Here is a 15,892-nt window from a genome sequence, read left to right as displayed (position 1 = left end):
TAAAAGGTACAAATTCAAATATTGTCACAATTTCTATCCAAATACCTACCCGTGCCCATTTATTTCATTTTATTGTATCGTATTTTATTTGTTGTAGCAATTGAAACCAGAGGCACTTAGCCTCTGAGTCACATATCCAGCCCTTTTTTGTACTTTATTTAGAAACAGGGTCTCATTGAGTTGCTTAGGGTCTCAATAATTTGCTGAGGCTGGCTTTGAACTACTAATCCTCCTGACTCAGCCATCTGAGTCACTGGGATTACAGGCATGCAACATGACACCTGGATCTACTTAATTTTAATGTACTATATTGTATTTAATCCAAACCAAACTACAGAATGACAGTAGTGGAAAGTGTCTTATTCCCATATCCCTAGGCCACAGACCATAAAAGAATACTAAGCTTTTCCTCATTCAGAAGTTTTATTCTATTTTATTTAGTTAATCATTAATGAATAAAAGATCAAAAAGTTTAAGTTTTTAAACTATCTTTGGAGCAATTATGTTAAGATTGTTTCTTGTTTTGAAACTTTAAACTGCAATGGAAAAGATATGTCTATGATTCTTCTACCACTAAAATAGTCTATTTATAGCTATTAACTCCTTACATTTTAGAGGAAAACAAAATGTAAATGACAGTAGATTGAGAGATTGAGAGTAGGGTTTTTTTATTTGCAAAACAAAACAAAACAAAACAAAAACTCCTCAACAGATAAATTAATAAATTCTATATTTATTTCCTACAAAGTTAAACTTGTAAAGTGAAGGAAACAGTGTTTTCACTACTGTGCACTACCTTCGCTTCCCACATGCCTAGGCCATGAACAGCTTTCCAAAATCATTTGCTGACAGGGTAGGAGTCTCTTGCTGATATCACCATTTTTATTTTTTTTTATTTTTAATTTTTATTGTTGGTTGTTCAAAACATTACATAGTTCTTGATATATCATATTTCACACTTTGATTCAAGTGGGTTATGAACTCCCATTTTTACCCCAAATACAGATTGCAGAATCACATCAGTTACACATCCATTGATTTACATATTGCCATACTAGTGTCTGTTGTATTCTGCTGCCTTTCCTATGCTCTACTATCCCCCCTCCCCTCCCCTCCCCTCCCCTCCCCTCTTCTCTCTCTACCCCCTCTACTGTCATTCATTTCTCCCCCTTGTATTATTTTTCCCTTTCCCCTCACTTCCTCTTGTATGTAATTTTGTATAACCCTGAGGGTCTCCTTCCATTTCCATGCAATTTCCCTTCTCTCTCCCTTTCCCTCCCACCTCTCATCCCTGTTTAATGTTAATCTTCTTCTCATGCTCTTCGTCCCTACTCTGTTCTTAGTTACTCTCCTTATATCAAAGAAGACATTTGGCATTTGTTTTTTAGGGATTGGCTAGCTTCACTTAGCATAATCTGCTCTAATGCCATCCATTTCCCTGTAAATTCTATGATTTTGTCATTTTTTAATGCAGAGTAATATCCATTGTGTATAAATGCCACATTTTTTTTTTATCCATTCGTCTATTGAAGGGCATCTAGGTTGGTTCCACAGTCTTGCTATTGTGAATTGTGCTGCTATGAACATCGATGTAGCAGTGTCCCTGTAGCATGCTCTTTTTAAGTCTTTAGGGAATAGACCAAGAAGGGGAATAGCTGGGTCAAATGGTGGTTCCATTCCCAGCTTTCCAAGAAATCTCCATACTGCTTTCCAAATTGGCTGCACCAATTTGCAGTCCCACCAGCAATGTATGAGTGTACCTTTTTCCCTGAATCCTCGCCAGCACTTGTTGTTGTTTGACTTCATAATGGCTGCCAATCTTACTGGAGTGAGATGGTATCTTAGGGTGGTTTTGATTTGCATTTCTCTGACTGCTAGAGATGGTGAGCATTTTTTCATGTACTTGTTGATTGACTGTATGTCCTCCTCTGAGAAGTGTCTGTTCAGGTCCTTGGCCCATTTGTTGATTGGGTTATTTGTTATCTTATTGTCTAATTTTTTGAGTTCTTTGTATACTCTGGATGTTAGGGCTCTATCTGAAGTGTGAGGAGTAAAGATTTGTTCCCAGGATGTAGGCTCCCTATTTACCTCTCTTATTGTTTCTTTTGCTAAAATCTGGAACAAGACAGGGATGCCCTCTCTCACCATTTTTAATTCTCCACTATTTTAGGCCTTGTAAAGTGTCATATTAGATAATGTTTGGAGGGTGCAAAAGAATATATAATATTAGAGTATAATATGAATTTTCAGGGTTTAATATAAATATTCTTTAAATATTATCCATAACAATAGCAAAAAAAAGTCAGTAACTATTCCTATATATGCATCTACAATTTTGCATAGCTATGGTATCCATTCTGTAACATTTTTCACTTTTTAAGAATATATCTTAACCTGAAATACTTGATTTTTTTTTAGTTGTTTTGTTTTGAGCCACAGTCTCACTTACTTGCCCAGGATGGTCTCAAAGTTGCAATGCTCTTGTGTCAGCCCTGCCAAATTGCTGGGATCACAGGTAAGTGCCACCATATTTAGCATAAAATAACATCTCACATTTTAACATATTCCGATAGCACTTTTCAATTTACAAAATGCTTCCAAGCCAGTGTCTCTTGAAATTCTCAAAGTAACCCTATGATGCTACCAAAGGTTTTAGTATCCCTTATCCAAAGTGCTTGGAACCAGGATGGTTTCTGATTTTAGCATTTTGTGGTTATTGTTGTTTTTCCAGATTTTTTTTAATGTTAAGCCAAAGTCTAAACACTCAAGTTTAATATATATATATATTATTATATTTATATATATTTATATATTATTATAAAACTTGAGTGTTTTATATATATATATATATATATATATATATATATATATATATATATATGAAACACACACAGGCTATGTGTATTCATAAGAATTTAAAACAATATTTAAAAATTTTTGCACATGAAACAAAGTTTCATTTTGTATAATTTTCTGCTTATGACATTCAAGAAGTCTTGGATTTGGGGTGATTTTAGGTTTTCTATCTTTTGGTTACTATTGTGCAACCTGTGTCCTTTTTTTTACAAATGAGGTAGGTCACTACAAATTACGGAAGTAAAGTGATTTTTTTTTTTAACATTTCTACAAACAGTACATAGCAGAATTAGTTTCAAACCATATTTCTTGATGGTTTTGCCAGTGCTCTTTCCAATGTATCATGTTCCTTAGAAAAATAATGGGCCAACTTTGAGTTCAAAGAGGATATGGAGGTACAAAGGAATAGCATGAAGGTCACAGGAAGATGAACAAGTAGGTATTTGGGAATTTTATATGACAATTTATATTTACCCAGTACATAAATATCAAAAGAAAGCAAGCAGTCCTTTCTGAAAGTACCTCCCTGTCATAAAAATATCTGCCTACTATCTTCTTCTTCGAATTAGCTGTATTTTTCTCTACTACAGTGAAAAGAATTTGTGCAGCTGGTTTAAACCAGTGTATCATAATTACTTTGAAAAGAGAAGCAAAAAAGGATTAACAGAATGTACAAGAAACACAAAGCAAAAATGATTACTAGAAACAAAGAAATTAAAATATACACTGCTCCTTTACAAGGTTATCAGGAATGGTCAGCTCAGTTCCCTTGAGTGAAACCTGTGATGAAAGCACTATCAGTACTGGCAGGAAATAGAACATTCCATCAGGAAAGTGCTCGAACTCTGTGGTTAAGTGAAACTGACCTCAAGCCCTTAAATCTTCAAATTGCTAGATGTCTGACCTCAAGCAAATAGCTTAATTTTCCTACATCTTAATAACATGTAAATACAGCTTGAGTTTTATAATAACTTTTTTTTTGAAACCTCTAAGAAAGCAGTGTTTGTCCCACAATAGTGCTTACAGTCATTATTTTTAATTTAATTTTTTCTTTATTTCTTTGTGGTAATCTCTTCATATTTTTTTAAGGATGCATAATGCTGAAGGATATTTTCAAGGGCAAAAATTTAGTTTCTCCTAGGACTAATTTTTATAATGTAGATATGGTTTGTTTTAATGTTAATATAATGAAAATATATGCAGCTGAAAACTTATTCTAAATTTATTGTCATTATATTCATGGCAAATCTTTAAGAAAATTAATACATATTTCATACAAAACTAATCAGATAAAACTAATTGAAGCCAGACAATATTTATTATTTGAAACAACATAGCCTCAAGTCTCCTTTTCTTTTTTTTCCCTCTGACTTTTTTTCCCCCTTTCTTTTCCCTCATGTGTGGGCAAGGGACTAAGACAGGACAGTAACTCCTTCCTTTGGCACAGGTAGAGACACTGGAACCACATAGACACTGGTCCTCTCATCTGGGATTCTTTCATTTAATACTTCATTGGAATAGAAAACAAAGCCACCACCTACATTTTTCATTAAAACTACTCAATACTAGGGGGCCTGATTTCTTTCCCCGGGAAACTACATCATGTAAGAAACTATTAAGAACCTCTAGGTACATATGTAATCTCATTAGTCTTCATGTCCACATCAATTTTGAGTGCTGGGATTGATTTTATCTTCTATTATGCAATTACAAAATGGTGAAATTTTCATAAGGCAAGTTATTCATATTCATGTTGATACAATAACAAATAACAGGGAAAATGAGTACACACATTCACAACCATGTGTGCACATACAGCATGCTCAAATATAAAGAACACAGGTTAACTTGGAATTCTGGAAGATAGTATGTCTGCTAGCACACTGGGTGAAGAAGAAAATGAGAAAGATGTTGCCATTTTTTTTTTGTTACATACTGCATGTTTCAATAGTGCATTTTAATCATGCAAAGTGATGGGTTTCGTTATGTCATATATGTACAAATAACATACTTAGAATATATTCATGCCATTGGCACCCTTTATTCCCCCCATTCTTCCTGATTCCTTTTCTCTTCTCTGATTCTTTCCCTGTTCTTTAATTTTATCTCGCCCTCTATTCAAAACATATCACCTAATATAATCAAGTATAAAAATCACATAATCATCTGGAGAGATGAAAAAAAAAATAAACCTTTGACAAAAGTCAACACTCTTTCATGATTAAAAAAAAATCTGGAAGTACACAAGGACCTTGTCTTAAAATAAGAAGTATAGAAGAACCTTGTCTTATTATAAGAAAGTTATATTTGAAAACCCCATAGTCAACATCAGGCTCAGACTGAATGGGAAAAAATGGAAATCATTTCCTCTTAAATCACAAAAAACCCCAAGGATGTCCACTTACATCACTATTTTTCAATATAATATTTAAAGATTTTAGCCAGAGCGAATAAGCAAATGAAAGGTCTAGAAAGAAGAAAGGAAGAAGCCAAATTATCCCTCTTTGCAGATGGTAAATTTCTGTATCAATAAAACACTAATTACTTCACCAGAAGATGTTAGATCTGAAAACACATTCAGAAAAATAGCAGGAAATAAAATCAACATCATAAATCTATCATGCTAATGCACGTATGAATATGCCATGATAAGACTCATTACTCTGTACAATTAACATGGAACAATAAGTCAATAGTTTTTCTATACACCAATAATAAATATGTTAAGAAGGAAAATGTGAAAACAATTTCATTTACAATGGTTTAAAAAAAATACCAAGGAAAAAGCCTTACCAAGGAGATGAAAGACCTACACAATGAAGAACACTGAAGAAAGAAAGACAATAAAAAATGAATATACCTCCCATGTTCATGGATTAGCAGAACTAATATTTTTAAATGCCTATGTTAGAGAAAACAATCTATAGATTCAATACAATCTCCATTAGAATGCCAAAGACATTCTTCAAAGAACTAGAAAATACACTCTAAAATTCAGGAAGCCAAAAGATCCCACATAGCCAAAATAATTGTGAGGAAAAAGAGCAATGGTGAAGACATCACAATACGAGCATTCAAAACATACTGCAGAACCAGCATAACAAAAAGAGCATGGTACAGGCATAAAAACAGACACCCAGATGAAAGCAAAAGAAGAGAAAACATAGAGACAAACCCACACAAATACACTATCTGATTCTTGACAAAACTGACAAAAATATGCTGGAGATACCGATATTTGTGATGGATTGTAGCCACTAACCTTTTTATTTGGGCTATATTTTGTGAATGACTTCATATAATCCCCAAAGAAATAATTTGAAGACAAAGAATAAACTCAATAGTTGGAAACCTATGACTTTCTGCATTGGGTTTCAATTCACGTTTCCTTTGATCAATTCTGGTAAAATCCACGCCTCTATAGAAAATCACACTGGAATGCCCACAGAATCACAATCACCTTCGCAATTTCGAGAGTTCTTGGAATGAAAGGTAAAGCACCTCATGTCTCAACCAATCATGAGCTAAAAAAATAATAATTCAATTTTTAAAGACAAGTGAGCAAGCAACCTGCCTCAGACCAGAACACTCCATTTTAGTGTGGTTTAAGTAATGTTTAGACTGAATTTCTAGTAAAATTTGCCTTGTCCCATAATAGTGAATACATAACCCATTTAAACAGAAAGTCCAAAACTATCAGTGAACAAAAAAATTGAATATGATCAAGTTGTCATTTTAATTGAACAGGGAAATGATCAAATAATATTATGGACATTGCTGGAAAAATTAATTTCAGAGAGGAAATTCTTAAACTTGTGATTTATAAAATATACAAAGTTGAATCCACATGAATTAAATTCCTAAATGTGAATTTTTTAAAGATTTCTAAATTTCCATTTAGAATTAAATATTAGTAACTTACAAAAGTTATAAAATTGGTGAGAATTTCCAAATGAACATCCAAAGACACATTCTACAACTCTATGCTTTTCATATTATTGTTATAATGCAGAAGGTACAATTTTGAAAGCAACATAGACATATATGTGAAAATGTTCATATGCAAAATCTTTGATAGCAGTTTCATGTCTAGTAATTTAATGGACATGAATACTAATATAATCAAGGTTGGTATTTGTTTCTGTGTATAAGCATATTTATATTGCTTGCCTCATGGGGTATTGCCGTTATGGTTTTGGCATCACTTCTTTGCATAGGTTGTGTACTCTGTCAGTGTGTGTGTTCTACTGATATTTGTGATATTTGCATATATGGAGGCTGGACATGTCTGAGCTATACCAACATCTCTGTAATATAAATTGTATACTAATACAAGCTGTGTATTAATTAACTATTATGTTTAATGATAGTGGTTGCTGCTACACAGTACAGGGACTATTAAATGGGTAATTGAAAATCCTAAATAATAATCACCTGCTTCATTTTTGAAGCAAATGACAGAAGAAAGAAACTTCAAAAATAGTTTAAAATGGATTCTGCTATAATCCAAATATCCCTATTAAATTTCCAATATGAAAGTACTTTATGCCTTATCTTTTCCCACTCTCATATTTTAAATTGATCATATTTTGAATATGCCAGATAATGTTAAGTATAACATTAAATTTTTTTAACATTTATTTTTTAGTTGTCTTTGGACATGGTGCCTTTTTAAAATTTATTTATTTTTATGTGGTGCAGAGAATCAAACTGAGGGACTTGCACGTGCTAGGCGAATGCTCTACCACTGAGCCACAACCCCAGCCCTATAGCATTACAATTTATTTCACATTTATTTTTACTTTTAAATGAGGTTATGAGAAAATTTACATTACATCTGTGACATGAATGCATGACTCATTATATCTTTGTCGCACTGTTTCAGAAACTTCTGTTCAATAGAAATATTTTTTGAGACAATTGTAAAACTTTCCTGTAAGCTGATATTTATTTAAAAACTAAGTGAACCCCTCTTCCAGTTGGCCACGATATAAGGCTTCTTGAAACACTGATCTTTCAGTGCTAAAATAGGAAACTCTCAGGAAAATCAGGACTGCTGAACATTTTATCATACTAAAATGAAGTTATACTATGATAAATCAAATTTTTTTTTATAGTAAATAAAGTTTGATTGTCTTTATCTGGAGGTTTCACAGGTACTTAAATATTGACATATCCACAAACTGATCAATCATTATCCCCAATTCCCATCTCATGATTTCTAAACTCAACAAATGATACCACTACCCACCTACCTCACAAATTAAAAAGAGATAAACAAGGAAAACAAAACCTGTAGGGTTATCTTTAATCTATAAACATTCACACCTTTACATTCATAAAATTCTGCTAAATCTTCCTTCAATCTAGCTCATTCTCTTTGTTCCTCCAATTTTTATCTTTCATCAAGTGCTCATTACTGATCAGCTACCCATAGGAGAAGATGAGTTGTGGATTTTGTGTAGGTTTGGTTTGTGGTATTTGTGTGGGAACTGAGAGGACATATGTGGTTTACTGTCGGGCATATAATTATTCAATTTGATAAACAGCCTTTTGTAGCCTATGAAACAAAAACCACAACGGTTTGATTTTTCTTTGGTATTTTCAACAAAAAAAAATTTAATAAGATAGATTTTGAGCAATGAGTACTTACATCCTAAAAAAAAATCAAAAGAGAAGATTAAAGTATATAGAAAAAAATATAGGCATAGTTTAACAGAAGATAATATAAATTTCTCATTGACAGTAATAGACTGAGCACAATGTAATACTTCCACTTATTTTAAAGTACCCCTAAAATACAAAATAATAATACTAACAATAAAAAAGCAGAAATAGGTCAATAGATAGATGATTGAATAAAGCTCTAGAAACTGGAAAATTGTGGTATTAATAGATAACGAAGACTAGTCTGGAATACATGCAGACTGAACTTCAAACAAGAAGAAAAACAAACTTTTCAAAAGGACTCCTTGAGTCTGACCTATTCTGGTGGTCAATAGAGCAACTGCTGGTTGTAACAAGTTTTTAAATTTGATATTTTTGAATGTACTTTTGTTTATTTGTTGTTTGTTTTACGCTCTTTTGCAATATCCTTAGCTTTAATGAACTCTTTTTTTCTTTCTTGAAGTATTGGTTCTTTTTATTTATACATGACAGTAGAATTCTTTGACATAATTGTAAAAGCATGGAACTCTTTCATAATGACCCTTTGTCAAGCATCTTCCAAAGAGATGTTGAATGAATATTTAATACGCGGAATTGATTAACAAAGTTATCAAATAATTTCAGTTATAAGAAACTTTTAAGTAAACAAAACTTTTAAGTAAATAAATATCCACTTTTTATTGAGCACTTAATAGATCTATAAGTTCAAGTATTACATATTTAAAATTAAGATCCATGATGAATAAAAGAGTTTAAAACAATCAACATTGAAAAAAAAAAGTCAACATCGCAGATTTTAATAAAAAATGTGTTTCGTTTACTACTTTAAAGCAAAACTCTTACAAACCTTTTCTGTGTGACCTTAAATCAAGGACTGTTAATTTACTGTGAAGAGATTTGAATTCACCATAACACCATCTGTTTATGATGAATATTTGCTATGACAGAATTCCACATTTTAACCATGTGCATGGCTATAGAGTCCATATTGCAAACAAGAATCATCTCCCTTATCAATTTGGTGTAAGTTGGGGAAATCTTGAAAAAACAAACAAATGAGAGGAGATTAAATGAAGTGATAATACCTTTAAAGAATTGGACCCTATCTTGATAAACTGTTTATTCTCAAAGTCCCTCATTATTTTCTCACTTCATTTTACTTCCCTATCAATATTCATCTAGGTTTTGATCCTTCTTTGGCTTCTTACTAGAATAGAAATGGTTTAGTTTTTACCTTCCAAGTTTATACTGAAAGAGTATCAAATTAATACCTTAGAAAGAGTTCCCTACATAACTGAAAAGACAATTAAAAAGATCTTTCAACTGGAGATTTTTGGCATGGTCAAGGAAGAGCAGAGAGGACAGGTGCATAGAGATGGAAAAATCAAGCATTGACTAAGTTAGAAGAACAAGTAAATTAGAAGAACAAGCTAATAGCAGAGGCACCCAGTCATGTAGTGAGTACAGGCAACAGTAGAAATGTTGGAGTTAAATTATAGTAATTGTGAGATGAGAAGTTATCGGAGGATTTTTAAAGCGTGCCATAATTTGACATTACTTGAAAATAAATCACAGTGATTCTGTTTGAATAATAGACTTATGTGGGAGTTTGGGAATACAGAACCTATTAAGCAGTTAATAATAATCCAGGTAACTGATGATGCAGTTTGCTTAGCATTGACTTGAGGGGTTCAGTGAAATTTTTCTACAAGATTTATTAATAAATTAGATGTGAAAAAGTGAAAAGAAAATGCAATTCCAAGGTTTGAGCCTAAATATATATGGCCTTGAGAAGAGTAACTTTAATGGAGGTGAATGAGTTCAAGGATGAACAAGAGCAGTGGAAGTAGAGACCCACAGAGACAGCTGCTCCAAAGAATTTTGTTGGAAAGAGTGGTAGAGACAAAAGTTGGCAGGCAGAGATGTGGACAGAGTAGGGCTTTTTAAAAAGCCTTCTAGTGTGTTTGCATATAGTAATGGTAATGAATGTGCACAGAGATTATTTTGAAAAAAAGATAACTGAGAAGAGTGTAGAATAGCTTACGTTAGTGCAAAATCTTTGAGTTGGCAGAGAAAATAAGAATTGTTGCAGAGTGCAGAGTGGAAGTATTCTTTTACACACTGTTATCAACTGAAATTCAAGAAAAATTAGAGATGTAACAAAAGCACCCTGGTAGATTTGTTATTGGAATTACGAGGAAATCCTTTTCTAATTTCTTTGTTTTCCTCAGGGAATATTGAAAATTCAAGAAGGCATAATTACAGGAAAAAAAATTTCAGTAGAATAAATTTACCAGGTTAAATAGAGTAGAATTTATGGACTCCACTTAGGGCTCAAATGTACATAACTTTAAATTGAAACAAGTTAATAAATTGGATATTTTTTCTAATCCCATTGGAAATGAGGAGAGAGATATTAAGTATTGACCTTAGGTTGCAGTTGTATTGGGTGAGTTTTCAGACACAGGGAGAGGCAATAGAGTTAAGAAAACAGGCAAATATTTCATCTTATTAGACCATAGAAAAAGAGTGAAATAAGAACATGAAAAAAATAGGTAGTGGATAGTTTAATGAACAATAAGTTCAAACCAGGAAGTTTTTCTGTTAGGTAGCTGCTTAGCTTTCTATCATATGACATGACAACAGAATCAGCTATGAGCCAGGATATCAGCCTTTACCCGACACCTAGTTTTCTATCATCTTGATCTTGGTGTGCTAAACATAAATAATTATAAGAAATAAATATCTGATGTTTGAAAGCCACCCCTTCTTTAGAATTAGGTTAGAAACCTGATTTAGTTAGAATTTGGCTAGGAACCTGAATGGAATAAGATAGTGAGTAAAAGGGAAACAGAATAGTTACTGGAAAATGAGATGCTTTAATGTTTTAGAAGGCATGACATTACAGGAAATAAAAAGCATGAAGCAATGGTAACGTTGAGAGAGGGATGTAAGGGTTACAGCCAGTGGAAAGTCTGAAAACCTAAAAGTCCAGAGCATTGTCAAAAAGAGGGAGAAAATTATCTGGAAATGAAAGATGCCAAGCACTGTCCAGCAACAAGGCAGGGTAGCAGGTGAGGGAATAAATTTCAAAGAAGATGTTAGAGAAGAAAGAATGAAACTGATATGCAAATGTAAAATAGGGAGAAATATGACACTTCCTTGCCAAGGTTGAATATAAAATAATACTATTTTGTGCTTCAGGGTCCTAACGTTACAACATTAAAGCCAGTTTGTTATTACAGTGAGAAAGCTAAGAAAGGATTCAAACAAGACTTTACGGTAGAGATAACTTTGCTGAAGCCTCATTATGAGTTCCAAGGGTCACAGAGGAAATGCTTGAATCACCAGGAGATGGGATAGGAAAAAGAATTATATACAGATAAATGAAACATAAACTATGAGCATTGATTTTTTTTTTTTTTTTTTTTTTTTTTGGTGTGTGTGTGTGTGTATGTGGTTACAGAAGTTAGAACCAATATAAGGCATGATGAATTCACGCTGAAATTCTCTAAGAGGAGGTCAATGATTCATTCTAATTATAGCCTCCTTCCTGAAACTGCTCTGGTAGACAGATTGTAATGGTCATTTGCATAGTATGCAGAGGGAGAAAAATAAGTCCTGCCAAAATTTGCAGAGCTTTATGCATTCTCTTTTTAAACCTGCCAACAATACTGTCAATGCCAAGCAACTGAAGTATTTCTCAGACAGAAAGTTATAATGCCGTTGATCTATGTATGTTTTTGCATGTTTTAAAATAATTTGTCTAGTTTTAATATCCTTGTATTAGTTAACAGATTCTTCTCAAGCAAAATTTTATGTAAGTATTTTTAAATCATGCTCTGAAGCATACAAATTTTCAGGTGCTTGCCTATCCTTAGAGATAATTCAGTTCACCGATTCTTAGCAAGGAAAATGTGAACCAGTTTTGTTCCTAATTTAATTCCTTCTATTTTCTCATTGTTTGAATTGGATTGTTATAAGTAACATTATGTATCATCCCAAACTAGAAATATAAACAGAGTAGTGCATATAATAAAAAGTTAAAAGAGTTGTAGTATATTTAATATGTATATGCTAGGTCAGATGTTCTCAAAATGTAGTGAATGAGGCACTTTCATCAGAACCATGTCTATTTAACATAAAAATGTATGTACAACTAAAAATACCTCCTTAATCATATTCCAAGTGTAAAGGATGCTAAATTTTGATAGTAATTAGTCATCATATGCCTTAGAGTAATTCTACTCTAGCAAAAAGTAAACTGAAATTTTTATCCACAAACTTCTGTCAATCATTGGTTAAGATATGCGGCCAAGAAGAATTCTATAGGTCTTCCAACCTTCCACATCTATGTGAAAAGCAGGCTCTAGGGGCCAGATAAAGCCATCCAGCAAAGTGGCATAACTGCTGGTAGATGCAAGTCAGTGATCTAAACAGAAATGGTGGGGTCATGAGGAGGTGTCGATTTGTTTCTGAGAAATTTATCAACAATGGCTCTTTTATTCTCACAGAAAATCTATAAGGTATTCAATATTATTTATACTTGTTGATGAGGTTAAACAAAGAGAAAGATAGAAATAGGAACCTTAGGCAAACTTCTCAGTCATAAGAGGAAAATTAGACATTTTATCCTGGTTTAATGATTTCAAATCTGTGCTTTTAGTCACTATGGCAAATATCTATTCAACTTTTAAAATTCTGTATAATTCCATAAGTAGTTGTGATTCTACTGGCTTGTGGAGGAAAATCAGTTTCACTCTTCAAACTATTATAAACTATTTGGGATTAATTGTTCAGACTCCCTTTACATTATGGAGTTTCATCATAAAATAGGTGAACATACAATGAGAAATTAGCCTAAAAAAGTCTCAGTAAGAAAATGGGCCTAACAAACTAGCCAACTCAAAAAGTACAGAGAATGGAATTTGCCTGAAGATATTTTTCATATTCCTTTGTTTTTCTCCATAGTCTCCAATTATACTTTAGGAACAAATAGAAAATGAAAGACTTTGATAGAAGTTAAAAAAAGTATAGTTAAGGCAAATCTATACAATAGAACTGAAATATAAAACTACAGAGATTATAAATCCAGTAGTTTAGTAATTGAACAAAGGTATGTTCAGCAATTAAGGCAGGGCCTACAAATAGAAACAATCTGAAGAAGGAAGTACAGAGAACTCTTGCTACACAGTGCTAAAGCATCCCATGGTGTTGGGCGCCCCTGCTCCAGCCCCAACTCTCTCAAATCCCTGCTTTATCTTCTCTGCTCTGATTTTATTGAACTATTTGAAAATTTACTAGCCTGTTCTATGATCTCTCACCTTTGGAATTCTCAACATGTTGATTCCTTTACCTATAAAATATTTCCCTGTACAACTAATAACATACCCAGTGGTAAAATCCTGAATTATTCTTTATAAATATTAGGAACAAAGCAACGATACCCATTATTATTTCTATTTAATCATGAACTACAAGTTATAGTCAGTGAAAAATAGAGAAAATCTTACAAAAGTGTTTAAAAGATCAGAATGAGTGAAGTAAAACCAATTCTATTTGAATATATTATAAATTTCTATGTAAAACATAAACAAATGCATGATAAAATAATTTATATAAGTAATAAGTAAATTTATCAAGCTTGTAAAATGCATGGTCAGCACTAAAAAAAGCATACGTATCTATCTATACTAATAACCAACAATCACAAGATGAAATTATATGAATCACATTTTTAAATGAGAAAATATAAAATGTTTAAGAATAATTTGGAAAAAATAATGTAAGATTTGTATACCAAAAAACTACATAATTCTGTTAAGGTAAATATAACACCCAAGTAAATATAACATACGCGTGTGTGTGTGTGTATGTGTATACACACACACATACATTTAAACAAATTCAAACATAATATATATAAGAAATATAACATTTAAGTAAAGGCAAAAGTAAAGTAAAGGCATAATAATTGACTTGAATTTATCTATGATTATTGATAATTCTCAAATTAAGCTGTAGATTAAATTTAATACAAATGAAAATCACACTCAGCTTCCTCGTAGAATTCATTAAGCTGATTCTGTATTTTGTATAGGTATGGATATGCTAGAAGATTGAAAAACTGTGAAAAGATTAGCAAAACTTAAAATTTGCACCTGATTTTAGGAGTGAATTAAAATATATTCAGACAGTATTGTAATGGTATAAGGATAGACTTATATATCCATGAGGAAGCAAGTCAAAATGTAGACCCACATGTAGGTTTTCAAATAAGATCTGATGAAGGAACCTGAGTAATGTAATGAGAAAAAGACAGCCTTGTTCACAATTGTGGTAAATCCACGAGAGGTTCATATGGAGGGAAAAGGCATCCATTAGTGCCTCAGTCTGTACAAAATATACGCTTAAATTTTATTTTAGTCCTAATTACAAAAACTAAACCTGTGTATTTTCTCAAGGAGAAAAAAAATTCTTGTGAAATTTGTAAAAGCAAAGATTTCTTAAATTGAATGCAGACACAGAAACCATGAATTTGAAGAAAAAAACTGTATACATCTACTAAAATTAAAATGAAACAAGTATTTTATATGACATTGTACAGAAACTAAACAGTCAATACTATCCCAAGTCAGATTTTCTCTGAACATGTATCTGACATAGACTTTCTTTACAGAATATTTACATTCATGTATAACTTTAACCATATGCATGAAAACATGCATGAAACACAATAAATAAGTACAGTCAAAAATGTGCAAAATATGTGAAAATTTTGCAAATGAAGATATGTGAATGCACAATTACTACATGAAAGGTATGCCAGAAGAGAAGTTGCCTGGAAAATATAAACTAAAACTCCTGATTAAAAATATCAAATGTTTATCAAAATATGAGTAAATGAAATTATCAATTTGGCAGTAGGAGTGATAAATAATCTTTCTATTTCTTGAAATCTTTGATAGATTACAATCTAATCTTTCCACTCTCAATTATTTGCCAAGAGAATAAGAATACCATCTAAATAAAATAAATCTGTATTTTTCATGGTAAGCTTTATTTGTAATATCAACCAAAATGTCCACCAAAATGTCTCCCCAAAGGTGAAGGGGTAAACTCAACATGGTATGTTCACACAACTAAATACTATCAGTAATTTAAATAGGAATAAAGTCTAATACACACAGTAACAGAAACAAACCTCAAAATCATGATGCAGTCTAAAATACAAACTTAAGGAACACATACCATATGTTCCCCATTACAAAAACATTCTTAAAAAAACTTTTTGAGGAAACTCCACATGGTTTTCTATAATGACACATTAACTGTACTCACATCAACAGTGTGCGAAGGTTTCCTTTTC

This window comes from Marmota flaviventris, chromosome 9 (genome assembly GCF_047511675.1).
Source record: "Marmota flaviventris isolate mMarFla1 chromosome 9, mMarFla1.hap1, whole genome shotgun sequence".
NCBI classification, from domain to species: domain Eukaryota; kingdom Metazoa; phylum Chordata; class Mammalia; order Rodentia; family Sciuridae; genus Marmota; species Marmota flaviventris.
This window is presented reverse-complemented; position numbering follows the sequence as displayed.